The sequence below is a fragment of the Gossypium hirsutum genome, chromosome D04 (assembly GCF_007990345.1).
Source record: "Gossypium hirsutum isolate 1008001.06 chromosome D04, Gossypium_hirsutum_v2.1, whole genome shotgun sequence".
NCBI lineage: Eukaryota > Viridiplantae > Streptophyta > Magnoliopsida > Malvales > Malvaceae > Gossypium > Gossypium hirsutum.
The window spans coordinates 54,897,401-54,903,400 of record NC_053440.1 but is presented as its reverse complement, the minus strand read 5'-3'; the positions used below and the strand labels follow the sequence as shown (position 1 = coordinate 54,903,400).

General features: G+C 31.7%; 1 long non-coding RNA gene and 1 pseudogene across 1 annotated transcript; one reads left to right on the top strand and one right to left on the bottom strand.

Annotated features, from left to right (window-relative positions):
* Positions 1-326: 326 nt before the first annotated feature.
* LOC107898596 (BURP domain-containing protein BNM2A-like) lies at positions 327-1,710 on the bottom strand (annotated as a pseudogene).
* A 2,175-nt stretch (positions 1,711-3,885) lies between these two features.
* On the top strand, positions 3,886-4,611 carry LOC121215980 (uncharacterized). The gene is made up of 2 exons (XR_005911946.1): positions 3,886-4,103; positions 4,407-4,611. It is a non-coding gene; the product is annotated as an uncharacterized lncRNA (long non-coding RNA).
* The last annotated feature ends 1,389 nt before the right edge of the window (positions 4,612-6,000 follow it).

Genomic DNA, 6,000 nt, shown 5'->3' with positions numbered 1-6,000 from the left:
CATAATCTTGTATCCCTTACAAATTATTTAATGTCATTTCAACATTTTTTTTATGTTATTGACACATCATTTTAGTAATTTTTTAAACATAAACCCTGAACCTTGGACCCTGAACTTTAGTTCAGGGTGCTAGGTCCATGGTCCAAGTTCAAGAGTCCGGTGCGCAAGGTTTTAGGGTCTAAGGTTTAAGATTTCAGAGTCTAGGGTCCAAGATCTAAAGTTTAAGTTAAAAAAATTACCAAAATGATATGTCAAATGTTGAAATATCATTAAATAATTGATAAGGTATACAAAATAAGGTGAGGTATATAAAATAAGGTGAGGTATTACTAATTCAAAACTCATATTATTCATGCAATCCTTTACAGATAACACCATATTATTCAAAACTCATCAAAATACATTTTTTTTTTCTTCTAAATGGTTTTCTTCTCTTAAATTACTAATTCATTACTGAAATTTCCTTATTTTTACTCGATTTACCAGGAATCTTTTCTTCATAAAACATTGATTTCGTTACCATTAGAACAACGTCCATATATAGATATAACCAGACATCAAACATTATTATTTATGACAACTCAAGTCTCGTATCCTAGGAAAGACAATTACTACAGATTCAAGGGTCTGGAACCAGAACGAAGTTATTCGCCGGGAAGAAATGGCAGACACCGGGCGTTCCTGGCTCAATCCCCAAAACACGAAACGACACGTGGTTACGGTTCCATTGCGTAGTATCCTTGTGACAAACAGCCACCGCGGTCACCTTATCTCCGTTCTCACCGTCCAATGATACCTTAAACACCCTGTTTTCAGTCACTTGGCTATGGCAATACAGGACAGCATAAGGGTAAGGCACGGTGTGACAAGCCACCATCATCGGAGCTGGTATCTCTTCTGGTGTTATTAAAACAGTATAGTTTTGGAAAAGGGTGCTTGACTTGGTAAGATGCTCCGTTGCGAGGGTCTTGAAACGAGTGTTGGATCCGAAGATACTGCTCGCAAATTCAAGCATGGATTCTAAAGAAGTAGCGCAGAATTTGGTCTCCCCTTTGATTGCTTGACTTTCGCATTCTCTAAGTGTAGCTTCATTGCTTTAGCCCGCGGAGAGTCTCGCGAGAAAGAGAATAATCGAAGTAGGTTAGGGAGTTCTTTCAATGAGAAAGCAATGGAGTCGGCTTCTTGTCTAGGCAAAAACCTAGGGGATTTTGAGGAGTCTTTCTTACGAAAATAGATCGGCAATGAGTTCCCAACTTTGAGATCTTTCAAGGTGAAAAACACCATCACTGATAGATCCATGTGATCCATGTGGGATAATGGATCTACCCTTGATTGAACTGTAGTGCCATCATCTTCAGTTTGCCGATCATGATCCATGCTATGGAGTCTCAGAACACTGTTCCCTTTGGAGATTAAATCATCAGCCATTTCCTCGGTTCCACTTCCATCGCCATGCTGCAAAAAGGTCAACTGAATAAGTTCTAAACATAAAACATCTGAAACTCCTGAAGTTTTAATGGATAAATATATTACCATGACAAGTAGGAGAAGAAGAAGGAGATGAAAGCTGAAAGAAACAGATTTCATGCTCATTCTTGTCTACAAATTTCTTCCACTTTAAGTCAAAGACGAAATAGAGATGGATATATAAAATTCAGACCATATGGTTCGTAACTAGTGATCAACCCAATGCTAGGAAAATCTTAACGGGTAGTACCTATTAAATTTTTTTTATTTTTAATATTAATATATACTTTATCATTTATAAATTAATTAAATTGTAATTTTTGACCAAAATCCTTACGTACTCCGCCTTTGTCCCTTTTATAGAGTTTAAAGCATAATTGAGTTGAGGCGTACAGTTTATCTTCAAACATTAATCATACATTAAAAACAAAGTATTTCATGTTATGAGAGTCATTTGCTTCGTGTATATATATATATATATATATATATGAAATACTTAAGAGTAGATGTCAAGCTGAGCTAATTTGATTGGCCATAGAAAATCGTGAATCATGCTGCATCTCAAATAAAAATATACATGGAAAATTATTATATATTTTATAATCACTGTTTAATAAATTGAAAAGTGTTAAATAAATTAAGTACGAAATATGATTGATTTGTTTGATAAATGTAGTTTTTAAAATTTAAAATTAAAATATTTTTAAAAATATGTTAAACAAAATAATATAAAAAATTTAAAAATTCTACATTAAGGGGGATTGATAAACTAAAATCATCGTCTTTCGCTGAAGATTTCGAACCAAGACCTAACATTTCGGCTTACAGGGGCGATGATGCTGGTCTTAAAGGACACAGAAAGCGAAACAGAAGTACCTGTCGAAACCGTTTTATTTGAAAACAAAAATTTTAGTTGTCAACTTTTTTTAAAAAAAACAAAACTGGAGTCGCCACCGATCCTTTATTAAAGTGTGATCGGCCCACCTTAAAAATAATTTTGGTCTGCGAAATTTGAGAAAACAGGTTCGGGAGTCAGTTACACACGAGGAAGGATTAGCACCCTCGTAACGCCCAAAATTGGTACCAAATTGATTTTTTCAAATGCCTTAGCGTCGAAAATTTGAAAAGATTTTAAAAGGAAACTTTTTATTTCATGAATGGATTAAAATAATAAGACAATTCTTATTTCAAAGAAATAAAACATCACACCCAGTAAGTTAGGGCACAATGTTTTTAAATCTTCAAAATACCCGAATATTGCCTTTTGTTTTTGAAAATTCTTATTTCGAGAAGAAAATGTCATGACCAGTAAGTTAGGACCCAATATTTTGAATTCCCGAGAATAAGCTTTTATTAAAAATTTGCAAATTTATTGCAAAACAAATACTTGGCTTTCTAAATTCATCGAAAAAAAACCGCAATCCAGTAAGTTAGGACACGATCTTTCTCGAGAATCATGATTGCCAAATATTTAAAAAATATTAAAAAAAACGATTTTAATGCTTTGACGAAACCAAAATGTATTTTCTTTAAAAACATGATAAAATGCTAATGCATATATAAAACACATATAAGTATACATATAAAAAGGGAATAAAATACATAAAAACTTATAATAATTTCTAAAAATGCATGGTATATGAGAATTGCGTGAATAAAGTAAAAATATAAAAAAAATATGTACAATATGTATATAAAAAAATGGAGCATATAAAAAATAATAAAAATGTTTATAATAATTTAAGAGACAAAAAATATATATATATTTATACTATAGAAAATGAATGTATTAAAATATGTATTAAAATATGTAGGTATGCATATATACACACGTTTGTAAAAAAAATCTATGAAGGATAATTTTTAAAAGTATGTATATTCATATTTATAAAAGTAAAAAAAATGTTTGTATATACAAATATATATGTATGTATTAAAAGCTTTTTTTTTAAAAAAAGTGTATGTATATGTATTATTTTAAAACATGCGTATATATATAGTAGGAATAATAATAATAATAATAATAATAATAATAATAATAATAATAATAATAATAATAAAGTCATAGTATAACATAATTAAAAATATAAAAAGAAAAATAACAAATTAAGGATTAAATTAGAAATAAACGAAGTTTTGAAACCAAATTCAAAGATGGGAATTAAATAAGGACCAAATTAAGATGCGCGCAACAGTAGGAGGATCAAAAGGGGAATTATTCCCACCTTCCCAAAACGCTGCGCAGCACAGAACCGAATTAAAACAAAATTAAAATATGCGGCCCCAAATTTAAAACAAGTGAAAAGGGTTAATTGAAACGCGCTGCAGAAGGGAGGGACTAAACGCGCAAATTTCCCACTCAATGCCAGGACCCTCGGATCCTCCCCTCCGGGTCGGGTCACCGTACAGGTCATGGCTACCTAAACGGCGCCGTTTTACTCTGTTGTTTAAAACAGATTTTTTCCTAAACAAAATCGTTTGCAGCAGATAAGAAGAGAAAAAAAATAAAAATAAAACTAGTGCCCCCTTTTGCTCTGCTAGGGTTTCATCCCTAGCATCCTTGCACCGCCGTTCGATTGCGCCAACGCTCCGATCGCGACGGAGTTGACAACAATCCGGCAACTTCAACGAAGAAGGTAAGATCCCTTCCTTCTTTTCTTGGTTACTTTAAGTGAAATAAAATGAAAGTAAAGATAAAAGAAAAATGTAAATAAAGATGATAGTCACTACCAAAGAAAAAAAAACTAAAAGAATCACCTTTAAAAAAACTCGAATTTTCTGTTCTCTATTGAATTTTTCCCTCTGTATTCTCTCAATACCAAAAAATCCCCCTTTTTACAGATTACAGAAGGGCCTTTTATAGCCCGAAAACAAAAGTAAAAAACGAAGCTAATTTGTTATTTTATTCTCTCTCGGACTCTTTGAGTTCGTGTTTGTAGGTATCACGGAGCGTTCGTGGAGGAGTGGCCCCGAGGCGTGCGGCGGTTGGATGCTTGCTAGCGGCGTCGGGGCAGACATGCGGCTAGGGTTCTTTTTTGTTTTTTGTTTTGCTTTGGGCCAGGGCTATTTTGGGCCACTTATTTGTTGGGTTAATACTATTTTCTTTTTTTGTGTTTAAACCCAGGCCGATTGGGCCTTATTACAGTACCATTGGCTTAGACCCACATCTTCCAATAATTTCGTCATCAGATTTGAGTGTTGTACTCTTGTGTGTGAAGCAGCATTTTTATAAAAATAACCCTTTTTTTATTAATTATAAAAATAATTTATTTTTTAATTAACTACGTAAATAATCTGAAATAAATAATGAGTATAATTAGTGCCAATGGAATTGACGTCACGAGCCTACCACGTCAGCCAATGATTGGCCTGTAGAATTAAAAAACAATTATTTTAGGTGGTGCCAATGTATCTAGCTCACCCGTATAAATACCCGTATTTCATAAAAGACAAAAAAAAATTGAGTGATGCCAAATAGATTGGCTTACCATGCCAACTTTTTGATGGTGCCAATTAGGTTGGCGTCATCTATCCTCAACCTTTACTTCTCCGTCATTGATCCATAATAATAAAATATTATAGTTTAATCAAAATTAAATTATAAATTTTAAAAATATTAAAAAATAAATTTATCATGTTTTAATTTTTTTTATTTCATCATTTTTTTAAAAGATTCTAAACATTTTTTTTAATATCAAAGTTTAACTTTACCATATATTATAAATTATCAATTTTGAGGATCAAAATCCTTACCTACTCCTCCTTTGCCCCTTTTATAGAGTTTAAAGCTTAATTCAGTTGAGGCGTACAATTTATCTTAAAAAAATAAAATCAAATAAAATTTTCATTTGAATTTCAGAAATTTATATAAAATAAAATGAAAGAACCATTTTGATTATGTGCAAAATTGGTTGCATTTTGTAAAATGTCAAATCAAACAGTGGAACATTAATTATTGAGTAAAGCCAAAATGCATGCCTAATTGAGCCTACCATATTATATTTCCACCTATGCATTTTTTCTATTTATACTTTAAGGTTTAATGTTGATTTTTGCTTTTAAATTATATTATTTTTGTTATAAAATAAAGAGAAGTGTAGAATAAATAAGAGAAAAGAACACAAAAAAATAAAATGATAATTCAACTTTCACTTGAGATATCTAAAAAACTTGTACATGCCCTCTATTTATAAAGTCTCAATTACCATAGGTTATAAAACTCTAATAAATATAATTTAAGGTACCCTATAAATTTTTAGGGGTTACAAGAGTTCCAACAAAATGAATTCTTGGGGGTTATGGGAGATATATGGACATTCATTTTACAACACTCCCCCTTGGATGTCCATAAATGAAAAATGTGTCTTGTTAAAACCTTATCAGGGAAAACCCTGTGGGATAAAAAACCTAATGAAAGAAAAATAGTACACAATCTACTATTACAAGTTGCCTCGTTAAAAAACTTTTACCAGGAAAACTCAATGGGACAAAACATTGGTTAAAGGAAAAGAGTGCAACGTGTTTTTGACTCTC